Below are 25255 nucleotides of genomic sequence, written 5' to 3'. Positions count from 1 at the left end.
TGAAAGTAAGGCAGAGTACTCTCATCGGGCCTTATCCAATTTTTTTTGAGAGTCTAAAAGACAAAGTCTGAGATTTTCCAAAGAAGAAGGAATTTGCCTTGATATTGCAGCATAGAAATCTGCTTGACTTTCTAGACTGCTGGCTTGCCCCATGGATTCTAGACTTAACAGCCCTCACATTATGTGAGTCAGTTCCTCAAAATCTCTCCCTCAGACACACACATACATACACAGATATATATACACACATATACATGCATGTATATATATATTTGTGTGTGTATTTGTTATGTGTGTATATATATATGGTTGGTTCTGTTTCTCTGAAGAACCCTGAAAAAACTGTGTTTTGAATTTCATTTTGTTCATTTTATTTTATTTTTTTTAGAGAGAGAGAGAAGGGGGAGGGGCAGAGATAGAGGGAGAGAATCCCAAGAAGGCTCCACTACAGCACGGAGCCTGATGTGGGTTTCAATTTCATGACCCTGAGATCATGACCTGAGCCAAAATCAAGAATCAGACACTTAACCAACTGAACCACCCAGATGTCCCTTGAATTTTATTTTTCAGTTGTGGGTTAAACTAAAGAGAAACTCAAATGGTTTTATGTAATGATATTTTTTCTTTGGTCATACTATTTTCAATTAGTTCTAATAATTTGTAGATTTGTAGATTTGTACCCTATTTATTGTTTGCAAACTCTAAGAGTTTTACCCCCCAACAAAGTTTTGCTTTTCATTATTTTGCTTTATTTTACTCATTAGTTTTTCCATTTATGTTCATGAGTTATTTAGTTGATTGGTTGTTTGTTTTTAAACAATGCTTTTCTTTGATTTTAGGATTGGAATAATGAGTGCTAATAAAAGTACTTCTCTCTTCATCTATTTAAAGAGAATGGACACTATTTCTCCTTACGTATTTGTATAATTCACTGATATAGTCATTAGTGTCTGTATTGCTCTTTGTTGGAAAGCATTACAGTTTATATTGACAAATTATAATAAATGTGGATTTATTTCAATTTTTAAAATTTTGGGCAGTTTTTTAAAGCGATGTTTTTCAAGAAAATTGTCCATTTTATTTAAGTTGCTAATTTTATTACCATAAAATTGTATTATATTACCATATTGTTCAAAATATCTCTTTATTAACTTTTTAATGTCTGTCTCACTCTTACTATTGACTTGTCATGCTAAGAGTTTATCAGTATTTTTTTTATCTTTTCAAAGAACCAGATTTTGTCTTTGTTAGTTTTCTCTATTTTTGTCTATTTTCTATTTCATTCATTTCACATTTATTTTTATGATCTTATTTATTCTGCTTTATCTTCTTAAGACAGAACCTTAAGTCACTGATTTAACTATTTTAAAATACATTTTCTAATATGGACAATATAAAACTGTAAAAATAGCATTAGCTTATATTCTACAATATTATGCTGTTCCTTCATTATCATCTAGTTCAAAATATTTTCAAATTTTACTTGCAATTTTTTTCTTTTTTTAACCTTTGTATTTAAAGTGTGTTATTAATTTCCAATTTTGTGGGAATTTCTTTTAGATATCTTATTGCTATAGATTTCTGATTTAATTCTCTTATGGGCAGAAAACATTATCTGTGTGAGTTCAGTGCATTTTAATTTTATTGAGATCTATTTTATGCTATAATACCTGATTTATATTGGTAAATATTGTATGTAAACTTGAATAAAATTAATTTCTCAGATTTTCAGTTGTAATATTCCATAGATGTAAGTTAGGTCAACTTGGATAATACTATTCATTTTTTTTTTAACTTTACTGAATTTTTTTTTTCTGATTTTTCTACTAATTTCTGAGGGAGAAATTTCTGAGGGAGATAATATCCTATTATCATTGTGGGTTCTTTTGAATTTATCCCTAAAGTCTTCTCAATTTTTGCTTCGTGTAACTTGAAGCTCTTTTGGTTGGCATGCACATATTTAATTTTGTTATGTATTCTTAATGAATTCTTTTTTATCATTATGACTTGCCTCCCTTTATTTCTTTGTCTTGGAGTCTATTTTGAGTTTTATTAATACAACATTCATTTTCTTAAACTAAGAATTTGCATTTGTTTGTCTTTTCCCATACTTTATTTTCAGTGTGTATGTGCTCAATCCCAAGATCATGACCAGAGCTAAAGACAGACACACCTAACTGGTTGAATCTGTACCCCTATACATATCTTTTTAATTAAAAAAAAAAATAGGATTCTTGCAAATTGCATATACTGGAATCTTGCTTTTTCTATAATCCAATTTGACAATCTTTTGCTTTTAAATGGGGTGTCAGTCCATTTATTTTTAATGTAGTTTTTGACATGGTTGAGTTTAAATATTCCATCATGACAAGTATTTTATACTTGTTATTTTTCTTATGTTTCTCAATTTCTGCTTTATTTCAGTAAATTTTTAGAAATTAAAAATATTCTATTTTATCTTCTGCATTAGAGTTTTTGACTATGACACTTTGTGTTAGTTTTTGTTGGTTTCTCTAGAGTACAATGTAAAAACCTTATTATATTTACCATTCAACCACCATCTTGTTTTTGTTGACATGTATTTTACTACAGCATATGCTAAAATCTCACAATAAATTGTTTTCATTTTTTCTAGAATGCTTAACAATCTCAACGATCTTTAATGATAAGTAAGGAAAAAATGCAGATATATGTCATATGCTATATATGTATATGTAACATTATATTTACATATATATTTATATGTATATATAAAACCTTTTACCCTTACTCTGATTATTATTGCGCATAATTTGGTTATATTTTGTTAATTTTCAACAGCCTTAATGGACTTTTAATACTTTAATTATTAAAATAATAAATACATATTTTATGCAAAAGGTTTTTTTTTTAAGATTTTTTGTATTTATTCATTAGAGACACACAGAGAGAGGCAGAGACATAGGCAGAGGGAGAAGCAGGCTCCATGCAGGGAGCTTCCATGCATACTCGATCACGGTACCCCCAAGATCATGCCCTTAGCGGAAGGCAGACGCTCAACCGCTGAGCCACCCAGGGATTCCCAAAAGCTTTTTAAAAAAGTGTTATTCAATAGCAATTTACTTATTGTACAAGATTAAAAATCATAGTATTCTTATTTATAAATAAATATATTTGCCAGTATTCCCATTTTTCTTTTTACTGTGTAATTATTTGTGACTCCGTGTGAGATTTTGCCATTCTTTGCTTGTGAGTCCATCGTTGTTGGTTTGGTTTTCCAATATGCATTCCAAACCCCTTCTATCTTCCAGACTCCTTTCCTACAGATACTAGGAAGCTTTTTTTTTTTTCTTCAGATTTTGTTTATTTATTCATGAGAGACACAGAGAGAGAGGCAGAGACACAGGCAGAGGGAGAAGCAGGCTCCATGTGGGGAGCCCAACATGGGACTCGATCCTGTGACCCCAGGGTCATGCCCTAAATGAAGGCCAACGCTCAACGGCTGAGCCACCCAGGTGCTCCCAGATACTAGGAAGCTTAAAACTACATTTCTGAGGCCCTCTTGTAGCTAGAGTTCTTTCTGAGACTGATTCTACTACTCTGATGTATGCTCAATAGACTTGGATTTGGAACTGAGTCATATGAGGAAAGACATAGAATTTGGAGATCTATTTTGCTGCTGTGAAACACAGTGGAAATATCATCCTCCAGGAGGCGGCAGGTATACAGCCAACTTCCAAATTTAGCAGCATCTTCCTAATCCAGTGGCCTTTGGATCAGGGCAGGAGCGTGTAGATCTGAAGCCAATAGCTTCTTAATTCAATAGCTGTCACAAGTAGCTGCTTTCTTGGCAGGAGAGTTTGACATTGCAGGGTATCCCTGATAACTCATTTTAGAGTCAGTATCTGGAGTCCTTCTAAAGAATCTATAACTATTTACTATTTCCTTCATGTAACTAGAATGGACTCTCCTATTTAGCAAAATTCTGACCGTTACTTGCAACTGGGAATTTCTTCTATAAGCAACCAGTTAGGAGCTAAATAGTACTAACAAAATTATACTAAACCTAAATACTTTGGAGACATTTTAAAAATGCCATGAGAGGCCTAAAACTGAAAAAGAAAATAAGAAATTTTAAATTTGGTGGAAGTGTCATGAATTAGACACACATTACTTTGTATAGTAACAGATTTATATAGCATTCTGTATCATAGGTAGCAAAAACTAAGAAAAATTAGGGAAGTCAAAATGCTTTCATTTGTTTTCATTGATGAAACATCTTCCTTTAACTAAGCATATCAAATAGCTTCCTTTAACTGAGTATATCAAATTGTGATCCTGAGAGATTGAATAAAATATTTTAACTGCTAAGTTGATAAGGAATTTAAAAAAAAGAGAAAGGGAGGTATTAAATGATAAAGCACTCAAATGCAGTTAAAATTAGACAACTCTGAAGTTTGGACCTGATAAGTGATTCCCCTTGGGTGCTGACAGTCCCTTCATGCAGTATCACAGTAAACACCAGAAATGTGCATGGTTACTTTTTACTGATTATTTGCTTGGTAGGATCCAAATCACTAAGAGATATGTAGGTTGTTAGAAATTTGTGGAGGGCAGCCCGGGTGGCTCAGCGGGTTAGCGCTGCCTTCATTCTGGGGACCCAGGATGGAGTCCTACGTCAGGCTCCCTGCATGGAGCCTGCTTCTCCCTCTGCCTGTGTCTCTGCCTCTCTCTCTCTGTGTCTCTCATGAATAAATAAATAAATAAAATATTAAAAAAAAAGAAATTTGTGGAAACGTGGGAAGCCATTCCTCTTTCTGTGTTTTCTCTTGCTTTATATAAAACTCTTTATAAATTTGCATTGAACTATATATATTGGTATCTTTCTACCATTCATATTACTGTCTGTGTCAGTCCAGCAGGTTAATATATTTCTTATTTATTTATTTATTTATTTATTTATTTATTTATTTATTTTAGTCACAGAGAGAGAGAGAGAGAGAGGCAGAGACACAGGCAGAGGGAGAAGCAGGCTCCATGCACCGGGAGCCCAACGTGGGACTCGATCCGGGGTCTCTGGGATCGTGCCCTGGGCCAAAGGCAGGCGCTAAACCGCTGCGCCACCCAGGGATCCCCCGATTAATATATTTCAAATGGGTAAACTATTAAAGTTCTTTTCTAGTTATAAGCTAACAAATTTGGATTTCAGATTTCTCAAAGTTTATCAATTTTCTATATATTTCTTGTATTTTCTATACTATTAATTTCTATTGCACATCAGCATTCTGTTTGTTTTTTTCTGCTTCCTTTATTGAATAAATTTGTACTCAAATTGTGTTTCCTTGGGGTCAGTAACATGAATATGCTAGTGTTCTATATTTCTTCAGTTATGTATTTCTTCAGTCATAATAAACATTGTATTATATATTAGAGACTACTTTCCCTTTATATTCAGTTATCTATCATCTATCTATCTATCATCTATCCATCTATCATCTATCTATCTATCACCTATCTATCTATCATCTATCTATCTAAAACTATATTCAGTTATATATATAACTTTATGTTCAGTTATATATATATAATTGTATGTATATGTGTGTATATATATACATATATGTATATTTATCTTTTATTCATAGGTCAACCTTAAAAGTTATTCCTGTATTCACATTGATTTTTATTACACTTCTTTAAAATTGTTTATAGATTTATTGCTCTTCTTTTAGGTTTTAGATAGGATTAAAGATGGATAACAATTTTTGACTTTGCCGGGAGAGCTGCACCAGCTATATCTGGACTTTAAATTATTTATGTCTTCCTCTATGCTGAATGACTTAGAGTGTTTTCCCCAAATTCATATATTGAAATGTACGGTTCAATGTAATGACATTAGGAAGCGGGGCCTTTGAGAGCTGGATAAGTCACAATAGTGGATAGCACCATTTATATTAGAGGACCTACAGAACTCCTTAGCCCCTTTTCCCATGTGGGGCTACAGTGGTAAGATGGTCATCCAGGAAGTTAGTCCTCATCAGACACCAAACCTGTGGTTTCCATTAACTTAGACTTCTTAATCTCCAGAGTTAAATGTGTGAGAATTAAATGGCTGTTGTGTATAAGCTATTCAGATTGTGGCATTTTGTTACAGCAGCCTGAACAGATTGATACTAATCAACCTAAAGTCCTTGAGGGATATGGTAAAGACTGAGTCAGACTAATCCTTAAGACATACCTCTTTAGGTCTACTACAATTTATAAAAATTTTTATGTTGAGTAATGTTGGTGTTCATTTTAATGGTTATACATTATTCCATGTTGAATACTTAATAAGAGATTTTCCTATCAATATTGGTGTTTAAATTTCTTACTTTTACAAACAAAGCTTCAATAAACTTTTTTGTACCTGTCTTACAGACAACACGAACAGGATTTTTTTCTCTAGGGTGTACACATTGAAGTAGAATTGCTAGGTTGTAAAGTAGGTGAATCTTCAGTGTTACTAGGTTGTGACAACTTCTCTTTGAAATCTTATACTGCTTTATATTTTCATATGCAATGTGTGTTCCCACTAGTACTTGGTATCAGAATTAAAACTTTGAAAGGCTTTTCTCAATCACACTTTTGTTTTCATTTGTATTTTTCCAATGCAATGGCTAATATTTTATATTTATTGGCCTAGTTTTTCTATAAAATATATACTCAAGTGTTTTGCCTTTTTTTTTTTCAATTGTTCTTTCTTTCAGATTGATTTGAAGGAATTCCTTATATTCTGGATATTATTCTTTTGTTAGTTTTTTTTTTTTTTTTTTGCAAATATCTCCTCCAAATCTGTGGCTTAACATTATACTTTTTGTTTTAGATATCTTCTGTAATACAGATATTTTTATTGCAAAATAATGTAGTTTATAATTTGTAGATTATATGTTTTAATAAGGAAATAATTCTCTGTCCTAAATTCACATAGACATATTTTTTATTCCAAGTATTTTTTTAAAAATATTTTTATTTATTTATTCATGAGAGACACAGAGAGAGAGAGCCAGAGACACAGGCAGAGGGAGAAGCAGGGTCCATGCAGGGAGCCCAACGCGGGACTAAATTCCAGGGCTCCGGGATCACACCCTGAATCAAAGGCAGACGTTCAACCACTGAGCCCCCCAGGCCTCCCTATTCGAAGCATTTTAAAGTTTAGCTTTACAAACTTTAATCTACATGGAAATTACTATTTTCATATAAGGTAATGTAAAAATGATCTGGTTTCACCTGTTTTAAAAACAGATAACCATTTGGCCTTGACCATTTATTGCATAATACCTCCTTATCCACTGATAAAGTGCCACTTTTGCTATATATCAAGTGTGGATATTCTCTATATGTATAGATATTTCCCTTTTCAAGTTTTTAATAGTTTAATTTAGGATATATATATTTAATTTCGTAAATAAGATTGGCATGTAATTTTCTTTATAAAACTGTCTTTGTTTTGCTGTGATGGCCAGACATGGCCAGACATCCAGACATGATATTAGATCACAGAGATGCGGACTAAATATTAGAAATGATAGAGAAGTGATCTGGAACATGGCTACTCCACAGCCCTGAACTGCTTGAACTTTTACATTAGAGAGCAGTAGAGTTCAATCTTACTTGAGCTCTATTTGGGGGATCCAATCATTTTTTTGTCTGAAAATCTAATCTCAAATGATCTTATATATATTCTGTATTTTCTTGAGCTGTCTTAACATTTTAAGTAAAACATATTCATTTTTAAAGCTTCCGATTCATTGTGATGAGGTTGTTCATAATAATCTCTTATGATCTGTAAAATGCTCTACAATTACATGATATTTTGCATATCGTATGTTATTTGCGAATCTGTCTTTTTTTCCTTAGTGAGTTTTATTTTGTTTTTGTTTTTCTAGGATTTTATTTATTTTAGGGGGGAGAGAGAAAGAGCAAGTGGGGAGAGGAGCAAAGGGAGGGTACAAGCAGAGCCTGACATAGGACCTGATCCCACCACCCTGAGATGGTGACCTAAGGTGAAATCAAGAGTCACATGCTTAACCTACTGAGCCACCCAGGTGCCTCTGGTATTCATCTTTTTTTTTTTTTTTAAAGAATTCAATTTTATTCTTTCCTAAGATTTTATTTATTTATTCCTGAGAGAGAGAGAGAGAGAGAGAGAGAGAGAGAGAGAGAGAGGCAGAGACACAGGCAGAGGGAGAAGCAGACTCCACGCAGGGAGCCCAACGTGGGACTTGATCCAGGTCTCCAGGATCACGCCTGGGCTGAAGGCGGCGCTAAACTGCGGAGTCACCGGAGCTGCCCTGTATTCATCTTTTTAATAATCTTTATTGACCATTGTTATTGATTCTTTGTGACATAAGAGATAATTGCTAATTTCTCTTCTCAGGAATAGATTCTATAGCAGTAAGCTTTATTACTTTAGGTATAAAAACCGCATAACCTAGAATTCTTTTAAGGATGCAAGTCATTACAAACTTGTTCTGTTTTTTTTTGTGTAGCTGTTAGGCTTTAGTTTTCCACAGCTTTGGCTTGGGTAATTGATACATTTAAAATATATATGTATATATATAATTTCATATTTATTAATTGTAATTATAAACATTAGTCTCGTAAAAATCTTCTATGTTGTTGCAGTCCCATTCTTATTTCCAAATCTGTTTTTATTTTGTTTATATTTTCACTATGTGTCCTAGAGATTAGTCTGTTTCTCTGGTTTTGGAAGTTGTTCTAGCTTTTATTTACATAATGTATTATTTGTTGAATATATTTATTTGTTGAATACTACCTCACTGTTTTTTTTAATTTATAATCTTTTACTTCTATTTTGTTCTGTTTGTTACTATTATTGTTATTATTATATAATCCTTCCAAATATTCTTTGAATCATATTCCTAAGTGCTTGGGATATCAGAGGAATGTAAACCTTAGGGGAAGAAAGGGACTCCTTCTAATAGATTTTCCTGGGGAGCTAAGTTTTCATCATGTCCTTTATTTAGTAACTATTTAAATGGCTTTTTCAAAATGTTTGGGTCCTAGTTCTGTAAAAACTCTTCCCCTGTAGTTCTTTGATAAGATGAAAATCATGCAATTTTACTAAGAGATCTGCTTGGGGACAGACTGCAATAATATTCAAGTCCTGATGAATGCATTAGATGTATTGGCTCTCTGAACCCTTGAGAGATAATAATGAATAAGAATCTTGCAGTGGAACCCCAAGTCTTTATTTTAGCACATTTCCCCAGGTCATTCTGATACACAGCCAGTATATCTTTCCCACTGTCTCTAAACAGTAAAGTGTTTTGCTTGAAATAGGTAGAAATTTGTGTGGAATGAATGGACTTTAACTATTTCCCAATCATATGCAAAATGAAGCTGAAAAAAAGTTTTATCTTAAAATCTAAGGCATTAAATGAAGTGCTAAAGGATTCAGTTTTGCTTCATTGTGTTATCTGGTCACAAGTATCTGGTATCCCTTGTCTAGTCACAGAAGCAAAGATGGTTTCTGAACATGAGCTAATTGGCAAATATGATGCATTTTAAATGTACAAGGAGAAAACCTTTTTTAGTATATTTGATGGAGTTTAAACGTCTCAATTTTCAGGTTCCTTTATAAAAATGATTTTGGCTTTGTTAGCAGTGTGGTAGTGTCACTCTAGGAGTGTAAGATTTGAATGACATTTGTGAAAATCATGCATTTTCTGCCAAACTCTTCATAGTTCATGCTCATTTTCAGTGGTCAATTATCTCCACCTCAGAGTCCTACACAAGTGATGTACTTATTCCCAAGGGATAGGTGTCACTTCCATTTGATCATACTAATAAGATTCCGCATAGGGGCGAGCAGCTCTTATGCATGTTGGCAGAGCTGGTCCTGCTGATTAAATGTCCTTCAGAGGCACTCTATAAATTAAGGCACAGATCGGTGCTCCTGATCACCACAGCTCTTGTGCTCTCACACTAATTCTGTGATGTTGGGGAGCTCAGACATATTTCATATTTTTCAATTTCTTTATTTCCATGATGCAGAATTTGGAGAATATGAAAATGCATAAAACACACTTGAAATCATATTAACATTTTAAACTCCAAGCTTTTCTCTGTGAGATAGTGGGCATTTATCAGCTGTTTGATGAACTGCCATCTTTCGAACACCCTCCCAATGTCACATGATCAGTCCTTTGTTCTCAAGTTAGAAGCTAGAGCAGCATCTCTCAGTATTCCTATTGTCTACATGGTTCTGTTACTGAAAGTTAGAGTTTGGGGACCCAATCTGCAACCTTAAACCAACCTTCTTAGTTAACCTCCTTATATCCTTTAATAATGTACTAAATGTTACTTAGAATGGATTCTCAACTCTGCAACAAAGAACTCTGAACTTGTACTTTCTGTCACACTTGCTAACCACATTTTGATTTTCTTTTTGTCTTTCAAAAAATGCCATTTATCCCCAGCATGGGGCTCCTCATTTGATGTTCCTTCTGCCCCAAATACAGATATACTCAGAATTGGCACTTTTCATCTTTAGACTTCTGCTCTAACACCACCCATTCAAAGAAGCCATCCTGGCCATTCTTCACCTACCTAGTGGTCTCTACTATGTTCCTCATTTAGTTGGTTTATGTATGTTCATGTCTCCCTTAAAACACGAGGAGAGAATTCTAGTTTGTTTTGTTTACTGAAGTGTTGTCAGAATCTGAAATAAAGCCTGGCAAATAGTTAATATTCACTTTATATGAATGAATGGATGAATGAAAGAATATGCTTAACATATTGTTTAATTTTTTTAAAAGATTATTTATTTATTCATGAGCAAAAAAGAGGGAGAGAGAGACAGAGAGAGAAGCATGCTCCCCATGGAGCAGGGAGTCTGGCGTGGGGCTAGATCCCAGGACCATGGGATCATGACTGAGGGGAAGGCAGACACTTAACCGACTGAGCCACCCAGGCATCCTGTATTGTTTTATTTTAAAGAGTTTTTTAAGGACAGTATTAAGAATCATAGGTTTGGGGATGCCTGGGTGGCTCAGTGGTTTGGCTCCACCTTCGGCCCTGGGCATGGTCCTGGAGACCTGGGATCCAGTCCCACATCAGGCTCCCTGCAGGGAGCCTGCTTCTTCCTCTGCCTGTGTCTCTGCCTCTCTTGGTGTCTCTCATGAATAAATAAATAAAATCTTAAAAATAAAAGTATAGGTTTATATTTTGGCCTAGTAGGAGAAAGAATTGAGAAATTCAAGGTAGAATTGAGCTAGAGGCGGAGAGGATATCAAGAAAAGTGAGACTTTTTCAAAGGGAAAATGGTGAAGCCAAAGATAAACCCAAAGTATAGTAATTTGAGATTATCACATGTACATGCCTAGCAGGCATGTACTCAGAACCTCATGAGAAACTGCAATGTATAAAAGAAAATCTGAGAAGGCTAAGATGTCCCTGCCATTTTAATGCTTGGAATACTTAAGGAAAAAGAAGGACAGTTTAGGGAGCCTGTGTGGCTCAGTGGTTGAGCATCTGCCTTCAGCTCAGGGTGTGATCGCTTGTGCAGGGATTGAGTCCCACATTGACCTCCCTGCAGGGAGCCTGCTTCCCCTCTGCCTGTGTCTCTGCCTCTCTCTCTCTCTCTCTCTCTCTCTGTGTCTCTCATGAATAAATAAATAAAATCTAAAAAAAAAAAAAGAGCAGTATATAGAAATGGAAAAGGGAAATACAGTAAAACGTGTGAAGCAGTCCTGCCATTGTTGAAAATAAGTTTCCCTAAGAGTTTACATTGCTCTGAATGAAAAGTCTGAAACCATGATTTGGGGATAGGTTCTCCATTATCAAAAATAATTGTTTAAGATTTGTGTTCTAAAATCCATTCCTATGAAATAGGGGATGAAGCACTAATAATTTTTGAGAGAAAATTAATCTCTAAACTTTAATATGTAATAGTGGAATACTAGTTAAATCCTAATACTGACAAACTTGCAAATTATACCTTGTTAATCATTTTTCTAATTAGTGGATAGACATCTTGAAGCACCGTGATCGTTTAGATTTTAATTGTCAAATAGTGTTATCTACAGTTACTCCTTATGTCCTAAACAAAATAAAAAGAACAATTATGTCAAGACAGCAACTATAGTTTTGATGATTGTAGATCATGGCTAATTGGGTAATGGGCATGATTCAGCTCCATTGCTTCTCTGGTCAAAACAATTATGACCATAATTTCCCCTATGCCATGAGCACATATATGTTTTTCTCTCCAAAAAAATCTTGGTGTATAATGTAAATAAGTATATAAAGTTTCTCTCTCAAAAGGAATTACAGATTACACTTCAATTCACTTAAAAGATATTCAGAAATTATTACAACATGCCAATTAATACATACTTACTAATATCCATAATAACATTCACATAGTGTATTAATAACAATGAGCATTTATTGAGCTCATATTATGTATAGGGAGCTCTTACCAGGGCTTTACATAAATTAATATGTTTAATCCTCAGGGTTATCTTATAAGACAGGTTCTTTTTTATTCCCATGTTATATGTGAGAAATATAGCTTTTAGGAAGATCAAATGACTTAGTCAAGTTGGCACAATGAATGAATGGCAGGGTCAGGATTTTCACTCAGGGATCCTGTCACCAAGTCTGTGTCCTTAACCAGAGAATGATACCGCTGTGGTAGTGGGAAAAATAGGTGTTTTGAGTTAGCCCAGCTCAAATTTGGGCTCGAATATCAGTGCTGACTGTGACTTGAGAGCTATTCCTCAATCTCTCTCAAATTTAAAATCTTCATTTGCAATAAATAAGCAAAAATTAGTAAACAAATAAAAGTCACGAAGCCATAAAAATACCTCCTGCATATGTCTGGAACTAGCATAGTGTTTGAAGATAAGGTAGTGTGTAAAAGCACCTAGCACGCGGATCAGAATATGCTATGTCCTCAGGTGTCAGTAGTACTTTCCTTCCTGTGTTAGAAAATTGTCAAAATAAACCAGAAATCCTTTCTCTTGCTATCTTCTCCATTCTGCAATTTGAATGGGAGTGGGCTACTGTTGGGAGGCCTCCCCCAACTCCTGGCCCTGACACACACACTAAAACAGATGTGATTGTCAGGCTCGTGCATGCTGGAGACTGTTATTTCCTACTATTCCAGAAGCCTGAACAGTATCACTTCCAATATTGTGATTTGCCTCGGTCATTGTGTTTATTTCTTGGCTAATTTTTAAATGTAATATTTAAGAAGAAGAACCCCTCCTAACTGGTATATCTGCTTCTTTTATTTCAATTAATTAATTAATTAATTAATTAATTAATTTTAGAGAGTAAGAGAGAGAGTGCACTCCAGTAAGCGTGGGGAGGGGAAGGGCAAGGTGGAGTGAGGGAGGAGAGAATTTCAATGAGACTCTAAGCTGAATGAGGGGGCTCAAGTTGGGATCAAGGTGAGGTTCAATCTCAGGACTCTGAGATCATGACCCTGAGATCATGACTTGAGTGGAAACCAAGAGGCAGAAGCTTAACTGACTGAGCTACTCAGGCAACTCTGCCCTCTATATATGCTCTTTAACATTAATGCTATTGGATATAATTATCTGTCTGAAAAACTAACAAATTGGGTCCTTTCCTTTATCTTTTATTTTTTATTTGGGTACAATTTTCTTTTAATTTATTGATTTCAGGTTTCTGGATGATTGTGATAAATTTTCAAATATAAAAACAGACTTCTTATAGAACTATCATTTTATAATTTTCAGAAATGCACAAAAAGCTTTCATTTGGGGATTCCTTTAACAAATAAAATCATTTTAAAACCCCCAGTAGTGATGCTTTCTCTTTGATTCATGTTATTGGAAGTAATCTGTAGAACTGAAAATATTTCCCCAAATCAAAATTTATAATACTTCTGAAAATAAAAGACTGTGAAGCATTAGATTTAAGAACTTTATAGTCTCGGATTATCATTCTCTCCCTGTTGCTGATTACTATGGCTTACTTCCATTTTTAACATTCAATTGTAGATCATGTAATTAAAAATACCATTAATAGCTGACCACACCACATCACTGAAGAGATCAGAAACTGAGTCTATTTAAATAAATCTTACATTAAAAATAGACTGGCCTATAGGGGTTCTAGTTTGAGATAAAGAGCATGCTTTTTATATACAGGTGTGGCATCAGGGTCTCCTATATAGTGTGACATAAGGAGAGCCATGAGACACTTTTCTCTTATTAACCTTACATTCTTGCAATGTTTGTCTCAACTTTAGCACATTTCCTTAACCAACCAAGAGAAATATATTTGTAATAACAAATAAGTTGTGGATCTACAAATAACATTAGGTAAATAACATTAGGTAAGTTACCAGTCAATTATGGCATATGATGTTCTTTTGTTGAGAAAACAATATTTCTTACTATGTGGTTAATATCATATGCTCTAGTGAAAAAAAAAGACAGAAGCAAATGGAAATTCAGAAGTGATTTTCTGACATTATGAGAGGAAGTCATAGAAGTGAAAGAACAATGAGAACACTAGAGTGTTAAAGAGATAATAGGGTAGCAAGCGTCAGCAGAATAATTGAAAAGGGGAATTAATTAAATATATATCTGTTTCTTCCTGGGCTATCGGTCTGTTTCATACATTTATTTTTTGTATCCTTTTACCAATATCACACTATGAGAATACTCTAGGGTAGAATAAGTCCTGAAATTAGGTGATACAAGTCCTCTAGTGAGTATTTGTATGGTCAATTGATGAAATGTTTTGCCCCCTTTTCCCGGCCTTTTGTCTTTTTACTATTGATTTGTATTAGTTGTATAGATTTTCTGGACAAAAATCCTTTGTTGGTTTTACAAATTGCAAATCTTTTATTCTTACTCCTGGGCTTGCCTATTCATTGTTTTTTAATGACATCTTCAGATACAGAGAATATTTCTTTTGACAAAGTCCAATTTATCAATTCTGTTCTTTTCCAGTTAGTGCTTTATGTGTCTATCAAAGAAATCTTTGCTTCTCTGAATGGCTTGGAGATATTCTCCTATCACTTCTTTTAGATGATTTATAGTTTTAGCTTTTGCATTAAAGCCTACAATATATCTTGCATCAGATACTTACTGAAAAGAAATGAAAACATATGCCAACATAATATCTTTGACAAGAATATGTACAGCAACCTTATTCATAATAACCCTATGACAGAAAGCAAATTGCTATGAAGAAGAAATAGATAAACAAATCCTATTGTACTCGTACAATGGAATACTACTGAGCAATAAAAAAGAACATGCTACTGATACACTCACAACTCTGATGAATCTCACACATGTTATGCTGCACAAGAGGAACCAGACACCAAGGAATACATTTCTATGATTCTATGTGTATGATGCCCAAGAACAAACAGAATAATTTTAAGGTCATAAAAATCAGAAAGCGGTTAACTTTGTTACCAAGGTGGTGATAAGGTAGGTTCTTATTGTCTAATAATGAGCAGAAATAACTTTATGGGATTACAGAAAAGTTCTATATCTTGTTTTGGATGGTGGTTATATGATGTATACAGCTGTCAAAATCTATCAAAATGAACACTTGAAATATCTACATTTTATTGTATGTCCCTTATACATCAATAATAAAAAGAAATAGAAGGACATTAAAAGGAATAATGGCATTTTATTAATGGCAGTTATAATGTGAACTGTCATTTCATAAATAGTATGCCCCTTGGAGTTGTACTGTCTGCGAACTATGGCTGTGTCCAGTGGCCATAGCAACCTACACACAGATACCAGGAGCAGCATTACTCTGACTTGATGTAATAATATACAAGCAGCCATTTAGCAACAGCCGTTATTTTGTGCTTGCTTACTTAGTTTTAAGCACTTTGCAGCTATTATTTCAATTAATTGATCATTAGAGGCCACAGTAATTTTTATTATCAACTGACTATGGAGCTTTTCTTTGCCCCTTGCTAATGAGGTCAGTAACGTGAGTCTATGACTTTAAAATGGTGAAAATTCATCAAAAGCCAATGTGTATGAAGAGATGATAAAGAAGAAACATATTCCTAAACTAGCAAAGTGTGACTGTCAGTTTGTTTTAATGCCCAGGACTAGCCCTAGGCAAATGTTTTAATAGGGAAGTTTATCTTCAGTGTCTCATGAACCCTTCCTCTAATAAAATCACATCACTTTAATAAAAAGCACATCCCTTTTACTGCTGCCCCCAAACACTCCATTTCACTTCATGGAGCTTACCTAGAGTTTCTGTATGTGTCCTGTACATATTTGCTATGTTTCTATGTGTGTTGCTCATACTGAATCACTCATTCCTCATAGTAAGCTTGCTTGGTAGGGACATTTATTTCTTCATTTGACATAAGTTGGAACTGACGCACAAATATTAAGTAACTTCCCAGAAACAACATGGTTCAAACATAAGAGATTCAGTATTGGAGTCAATGCAATTCAATGCCAGAGCTTTGCATCCTCGATCACCATACTTTGTGTCTCTCTCAAATGTCCCTTCATTGTTATACTATTTACCTCTAAAACATATGGGTTTACATTGCCTCTTATTACTCTCATTTCTTCAAAAGTGCACTCTGCCTTTCCCCACAGGCATACAAGATGACACTCAGACACCAACAGCTAATAGAGGAGATAATATTATTCATCAAGTCCCTTTAGTACAAATTATTCATAGGCAACCATCTTCTCTATCGATTCAACCAACATGTATTTACTAAACACTCTGTATGAGAAACTTGTTGACTCTGAGGGTTCAGATCCTAAGAAGGACTCTCTTGGAATATAGTCTCAAATTTCAGACATTTCAGGAGGGATGATATTCTAATGCTGGAGTTACTGCTCTCCTGGAAACAACTCAGTGTTGTCATCTTAAAAACTGATGCCACCAATCCTATCTTTCACTGATTAAAATTCCAAGCCCTGAAGACTACAAAAGAGAAACAGCTAGGGCTTAGAACAGGATCTGAAACATAAAGGTTAGAGTACTTTTTACAGGCTGTGGCCACCACCACCATGACAGCCAAAACACTCGGGTAGAGATGGTGTGGCCCGTTTAGACCTGAAAAGTATCTGAAAATTCCAGTGACAGTGACTCATCTCATGGTTGGACTGTCACCAATCATGAGGGTTCTGATCTAGAGATAGTGAATTCTGAACATGGTATAGCCAGTGACAGTTGTGGGCTCACTCTAGAATATATATCTTTAGAGCAAGAGAGGCTCTAAGTATTGCAGTCAGAGCAGGGAGAGCGTAGCCAAAATGGCACAGGGTAAATAGAAGAAACTGCTTATCCAGCGTTGATGGAAACGAAACCAGCAATTGAGAGAGAAGAAGTGTCTATTTTGGAAATGTCAGTGATGATTCTGATATTATCAACCTTAAGGCACCTAAGTTAGAAGAAATTAGAAATCAAGAAGCTATAGTTGTTGAAGGAGCATAGAGTTCAGAAGATTTCAACATGGGCTAGGGGTGCTGGGTGTCTCAGTCAGCTGAGCCACCAACTCTTGGTTTCGGTTCAGGTCATGACCTCAGGGTCCTGGGATTAAGCCCAAGTGGGACTCCCTGCTGAGTGTGAAGTCTGCTGGAGATTCTCTCCCTCTCCCCCCTCCCTCTGCTCTCTCTTTCTCTCTCAAATATATAAATAAATAAATAAATAAATAAATAAATAAATAAATAAGATCTTAAAAAAAGAACAAAACAAAAAACAAGGGTTTTTCTTCCAGTAGCCAGTATACATTCTGTCAGCCAGAAACTGTATTTTCATCCCAGCCTAGTGATGATAAATCAAGTAGTGATGAAACAAGTCATCAGCCTAGTCCTGCCTTTAGATGATGCCATGCTAGGAAGAGGACGTTCTAGTCCAGAATCTGAGAAATGGCTATTCCCTGAATAAGAAATGGAACCCTCTAAGGAGTTGTGTGAATGCCAGTTCAGCAGTGGTCTCAATAAGTGTGTTATACTCGCCTTGGTTATTGCAACTGGCGTGGGGTTTGGACATTTCTATGGCACAATTCAGATTCAGAAGCATCAACAGTCAGAAAGATATGTGAAGATGAATCAAATGATAAGAAGGATTCTCTTTCCCTATGTCAACAGGAACAAGAATATTTTATAGATTATAAGTCATTGAAGGGAAGTCTTGTAAGATGTTGGGCCCTTATTGAAGAAGAGATGTCCTTTGACACTCAGAAAAAGAATCTCGATACAGAGAAGCAGTATTAAACATATCTCTGGAAAGGGAAGAAAAAGCCTTATCTTCATTACAGGAAGAGTTAAGGAAACTAAGAGAACAGATTAGGATATTGGAAGATAAAGGGACAGGGACTGAATTACTTACAGAAAATCAGAAATTCAAGCAGCATCTGGAAGAAGAAAAGCTGAAGACACAGCTTCTTTAATCAAACGGAGACTCTGCAGAAGCAAAGATGCTAAGGGAGGAGCTAGAGAGAGAATGACTAATAACCATGGCTTTAAAAGTGGAGCTCCAGCAGCAGGGCTCTAGTGAGTCATACTGCAACCCAGACTCTCCCAATGTAGTGACTGAAAAAAAGAAAAAGGAAATAGAAATCTTACAGGAAAGACTCACTGAGCTGGAACAGAAGCTAAAGCTCAAACAGCAGCATTCCGATTTGTGGAAAAGTCTGTATAGTGAGGCAAAAGATCAAAATGTAAAACAAAAAAATGATGGAAAATAGAAAGGGAGCAGAGAAAACTACAGGATTAAAAAGAAGTTGAAGGAGATTATTTTTTGGTTCAGTTAAGAAAATATTTGATGCCATGAAGAATTCCACCAAGGAGTTTGTGAGGCATCATAAAGAAAAAATTAACCAGGCTAAAGAAGCTACATAGAAAATCTAAAAAAGTGTTTGAATTCAGTTAAATCTATTTCCAGGCATCTCAAAGAGACACCAAGAATATCTTTGATGAAGAGGGCAATCAAAGATTTGGTGCCACAAAAGTAGAAACAGCTAGAAAACCAACCATAGTCTTTAGTGAATATTTACACCCACAGTAAAAGGCAAATACACAAAACCAGACTAATAAGGGCCCTACTGTGCAAAGAGAGGAAAGGAGAGAAATGCCAACTCACTGAAGAATTTAGAAAAATACAAACTGATAGAAATGCAGTGCTGTGTATGGCTGTAGTGAAAACTATGATTCTTTCAGAATGTCTTGTTCTGGTATATTAGAATGTGTTCAACAGGAATCCAATAGCCTTTTTAATATGAAAGCATTGAATGCTGTAAGGGTAGATGAATTCAGACAGTTAAGAAGCATTTATTAGAAAAACTAGATAGCTTTCATCATTGGAGAGAACTCAATCAATACATCAATGAGTTTTTCCCAAATGGTGTCTTTATACATGATCAGAAGCTCTTTACGGGACTTTGATAATGATGTTAAGGGCTATCTTAAAGACATGAAGGAATATCAAGTAGATAATGATGGGGTGTTTGAGAAGCTGGATGGATACACATATATGGACATTTCTTTGGTCACACTCTTTCCCCTTCATATGGATTCAGTCAACCAGATAAAAAGCAATGTATGGTAAATATTGAAAACTCCAGGCATCAAAAACAAGACCAGAGCCCCCTCAACCACAATCTTATAAAAGGGAAGGTAAATGACATAAATATGGTCTCACTAGTGGAAGGCACATGGCAAATCTTGAAATGGAATTGGGGTAGTTACCTTTTGAGCCTAAATTTTGATCATCATGATTAAGTTAGATGAGAAAATGGCAACAGAAACATGGATGCTTTCTGCCATGTTTGGTGTTGAAACTAAAATGAAATTATCAAGATAATATCTTTCTATCATTTCTAAGTATCAATTCGATGACTTCACATTATTACTCAGAAGCATCAAGCAAAATCTTACTAACTTACATTTTCCTGTAGTTTAGCTTTGTTGAATTTTTTTTTGGCACTCGGAATGTTCAACTGTAGGTTTAAGGAAGCCAGGCATGCAAAGGATTTTGTGCAGGAAATGAATCTTCCTTTCCGTGCATGAGCCTAAAGCAAGCTCAAATCATATGACAAAGTGTAATTAACATTGATAGTCGTATTAAATTTGCAGTAGAGCTTGAAAAAAGTACATTGTGATGGAATTTCATCTTTAACATTTTATAATCTTGTCCTTGCTTCTTGTCCCTTTATGGATTCAAGAGCCCGTTGACTTGTGAAGAATTCTCTGCCTTCTTAGGAGCTTGCTGACTTGTTCTCTTGTGAAATTTCTTGCACATCTGAATATTGTGGAAGAAACAATAAAACTATATCATGAGGAAAACTAAAGGTCTTCATTTAAAATCTGGCATTTGTATTAATGTATGATTTTATACTTTGTGATATTTTTTATACATTTCCTCGGTTAGTGATATTTGGTAAAACCACTGGGCTTATTTGCTAGTTCCATGAATCTTACTCAGTGTTCACAGGAGTATTTATGCAACCTCTGAATATTTCTACCCAGCAACGTCTACTTCTCAAAGAAAGATTTAAACACAGTTCAGAATTCCATCTTTTGTTGAGTTTCCCTTTTAATTTCCATTTATAGTCATATATGTGACTTCCAGGTCCACCTTCTGGCAAGTGAGTGTAGAAGAACACAGCAATTCTATCATAGTGCTTGAAATTAGGAAAGCACTTATTTCCTAGAAGTAAACAAATGTTCAATTAAAAAAGTCTATGTTTTTCTGGAAAAAAAAATACCATCTATTCTTATGTCTGCTTCCTATCGCTGCTGTAACAAACTACTACATATTTGCTAGCTAAAACAAAACAAAACAAAACAAAAAAACCCCACAAATTTATTATCTTACAGTTTTGGAGTGCCAAAATCTGAAGTGGGTTTCACTAGGTCAAAATTAAGGTGTTGGCAGAGCTGGAGGTTCTAGGGGAGAATCTATTCCCTTGAATTTTCCAGAGGCTGCCTGCACTCTTAGCCTCTTCTGCATTCAAAAGTCAGCTGAATCACTATATTGTGCAATTGAAACTATTATAATACTGTATGTTACCTACCCTGGAATTAAAATAAAAGCAAATGAACAGACGAATTCCCCAAAGCCAGCAGTGCCTAGCACCTTTACATTTCCATCTGACCTCCTGCTTCCCTTTCAACTTGTAAGGACCTCTGAGACTTCTTCAGGCCCTCCTGGATAATCCTGGATTATCTCTTCATCTAAAGATTCTTAATTTAATCACAACTCCAAAGTCCCTTTTTGCCATGTAAAGTAACATATTCCTAGGTTTTAGGGATTAGGACGTGGACATGTTGGAGCAGGGGACATTTTCTACCTATCACATTATAGGAACACTTTCTTACAGTTGTATATTCCATAATAACTCTCTGTATTGGAAACACAGCTATCCATAAATCATATAATTAATACTCAGGATATATGTTATGCCTGAAGTAAATTTCTTTTGAGACTTCCTCAAAAGTGTCCCAGAAGGAAAAAAAAAAAAGCATTCTGTAAACATTCTTAATTGGCACAGAAATCACTCCACAGAATATCTAGACGATAGACACATGTATTTTAATAGACTCTTGTCCCTCCTTCCTCCCTCCTTTTCCCTCTCCTCCAATCCTGTCTCTCTTGCACACACACATACATGCACACACATCTACATCATCTCTACTTACTACTAACAGCAAATGCACAGTGATAAAGAAAATATCTAGTTCAGAAGTATATCGTGCTTGGTCTTAAATAAAAAGCACTCATATAAGGAGAAAAATATTTAAAATGTCCAGGGGATTGCTTGAAAGGTGTGAAACATCCTTCCCAGGAGAAATAATCTCATAGTTTAAGCTAAATTTATGGCAAGAATTTGACGGGTTGGCTCAGTCCTCTGGTCCCTCTGGGGCAAAATGCAATGTGCTGGACTTGGCAGATGAGTCAGAAAGCAAGAATCCACATTGAACTTGCTTCTGAGAAGGAAAAAATTCTCTTTAATGAATGCTTTGGAAAGGTTTCTTGAGCACTAGCCTTGGTAGATGTTGGATTCAAGATCATTAACCACCCAAGATAAACAGTCCATGGGAGGTAGTGTTCTCCCCATACGTGGGTTGCAAATGGACTAGTTGTTTACAATAGCTGCAGTAAAATGAGAACAAAGTTAAGTAGTGATGAGTCAACTATGCAAGCCTCTTTCTCTAAAAGTGCAAGGACAAATAGCATCAATTTCCAAATTTGAAAATTACTCAAAAATATACAATTTATTCAATTCAAAAAATTTGCCAATGAATTATTTAGAAGGATCAGCAGAATGATAGGATTAGATTTCCAAATCTTCTTCTTAGTAGCTGAGGGACTTTGCTTAATAAATTACTTAGCTTCAACATATTTCAGGTTTTTTACCTTTAAAATGAGGGGGACAATACATTTGCCCAGCCTACATTGCAGTGTTGTTGTGAGGATTATGATGACCTGAAAGAATAGTCGGGAGTCACTCGGCAATATACTGTCAAGCAATGAAATTTCACACCAGCTTTATTAAATATTCATACTTGTAAAGCATTTATAACAATGCCTGACACGAGTTTGTAAATTATTACCAAATGTTAATTCAAGATATGAAATGTAGTAACAAATGAAGCTGCAGATTTTTAGTCTTTCTTTGTCAACTTTAGAATAATCAGTATCCAGTTACAGTGTGCAATTCAGTGAGTTAAGACACATGTGTACACTCGTTAAACACTCTCCTGATCAAGATAAATAACATTTGCATCACCTTCAAAAGTTCCCTCATACCTGTTCATGGTGTGAGTATAGATTATTTTGAACTTTATAGAATTTCATATAAATGGAATCATGAAGTATAGACTCTCTGGTGTCTAGCGCCTTTTCCTCAGCATAATATTTCTGACTTCTTCTAGCACAATGTTACTTACTGCATGTTTCCTTGGTTCCATTTTATAGCTGCATAGTATTCCATTGTGCTGCATATAATAATATCCATTTCCTTGCTAATCAACATTTGAATTGCTTTCAGTTTTTAACTGTTATAAATAAAATTACTGTGAGCATTTTTTTTTTAAGAGAGAGAGAGAGAGAACATGTGCATGAGCCAGGGGGATGGGGGTTGGGCAGAGGGAGAGGGAAAGAGAGAATCTTAAGCAGGCTCTACACTCAGCACAGAGCCAGTCACAGAGCTTGAGTGCACAAACCTGAGATCATGACCTGAGCCAAAATCGAGAGTTAGACATTTAACTGACTGAGCCACCCAGGGCTACCACTCTGAGCATTTTTACCTGTCTTTGTGAGGACATAAGTTTTTATTTCTCTTGGACAAATCTCAAGGAATGAAATTTCTGGGTCATATGTAAATGTATGTCTTCAAGAGCAACTGCCCAATTGTTTTTGCAAAATGGTTCTGTCATTATACTTCCCCATCAATGATGTAGTTTTCTCCAAATAACTGACAACAATCATTTTCACCAGTTTTTATTGTAGCCATTTGCATGTGTATAGCAGCATCTCATTGAAGTTTTACTTTACTGTTTCAACTAATGATGTTTATTAATATTTCATATATCTTAAGAATTATTCTCGAAACAAATTTTACATTGTATGATAACTAATTTGAATTTAAATAAAACTTTAAAAAAAAAAGTAATAAATAAATAAATAAAAACTTTAAAAAAAGAATTATTCTTAAATTTTTACTAAATTTTAAAATGGTATTACTCATTGAGTTTTAAAAATTCTTTTTACATTCTAGAAACAAGTGTATCTGTACATATATGTGTGTGTATATATATTATATATATGTGTGTATATATATATTATATATATTCTCTCTTAATTTGTGATTTGCATTTTTCACTTCATTAAGCTTGTCTTTAGAAGGGTAATTTTTTATTTTGATAGAGTTCAATTCATTATTATTTTTCTTTTTTGTTTCATGCTTCTGACAACCATCTAAGAAATTTTTGGTTATCTATTACATTAAAAATGTTCTCATACTTTTCCCTAGAAATTTTACAATTTTAACTTTTACATTTAGTTCTATGGTTTATTTCATAATAATTTTCAAGCATGATGTGAATGAATTTAAGTTGTTTTTTTCTTTTATGGTGCAGATGTCCTGTTGTTGAAGGCTCATTTCTTTTTTTTTTTTTTCTTTTTTTTTTTCTTTTTATTTGCTTGGAAAAATAATTTCTTTTTAAATTTTCTGTTTTTGGGAGGGGGCTTTTTTAAGCCTTTATTTTGATTCCAGTTAGTTAAGGTGCACTATTACATTAGTTCAGGTATATAACTAGTAGTTCAACAATTCTATATATCACCCAGTGTTCATTATGACAAGTGCTGTCCTCAATTCCTGTCACCTATTTCACCCATCCCACCACTCACCTTTCTCTAGTAGCATCAGATTTTTCTAGAGTTAAGAGTCCGTTTCCTTGGATAAAAAAAAAAGATGTGGTATATATACACAATGGAATATCACTCAGACATAAAAAAAAAAAAATCTTGCCATTTGCAACAACGTGGATGAAACTAGAGGGTATTATGCTAAGTGAAAGAAGTCAACCAGTGAAAGACACTTACCATATAAACCCACTCCTATGTGGAATGTAAGGAACAAAACAGAAGATCATAGGGGAAGAGAAGGGAAAAATAAGACAAGATGAAATCAGAGAGTGAGACAAATCATAAGAGGTTCTTACTCATAGGAAACAAACTGAGGCTTGCTGGAGGGGACCAGGATGGGAGGACAAGGTAACTGGGTGATGAGCATTAAGGAGGGCACGTGATGTAATGAGCATTGGGTATTATATGAGACTGATGAATCACTGACCTCTACCTCTGAAACTAATACTGTTATATGTTAATTGAGTTTATTTTTTTTAAAGATTTTATTTATTTATTTTTATTTATTTTTAATTTTTATTTATTTATGATAGCCACACAGAGAGAGAGAGAGAGAGGCAGAGACATAGGCAGAGGGAGAAGCAGGCTCCATGCACCGGGAGCCCAAAGTGGGATTCGATCCTGGGTCTCCAGGATCACACCCTGGGCCAAAGGCAGGCTCTAAACTGCTGCATCACCCAGGGATCCCAATTAACTGAGTTTAAATTAAATAAATAAAATTTTAAAAAGAGTCTGTTTCTTGATTTCTCTCTCCCTCTCTTTTTTCCTCTTTACTTATTTGTTTTGATTTTTAAATTCTACATATGACTGAAATCATATGGTATTTTTCTTTCTCTGGCTTATT

At 34.7% G+C, this 25255-nt stretch overlaps 1 pseudogene; it reads left to right on the top strand.

The window, feature by feature from the left end:
• Positions 1-19747, top strand: part of LOC144281731 (cell cycle progression protein 1-like) — a 28733-nt pseudogene extending 8986 nt beyond the window's left edge.
• Positions 19748-25255: the final 5508 nt, after the last annotated feature.

This window comes from Canis aureus, chromosome 13 (assembly GCF_053574225.1).
Source record: "Canis aureus isolate CA01 chromosome 13, VMU_Caureus_v.1.0, whole genome shotgun sequence".
In the NCBI taxonomy this organism is placed as follows: Eukaryota; Metazoa; Chordata; class Mammalia; order Carnivora; family Canidae; genus Canis; species Canis aureus.
This window is presented reverse-complemented; position numbering and strand designations above follow the sequence as displayed.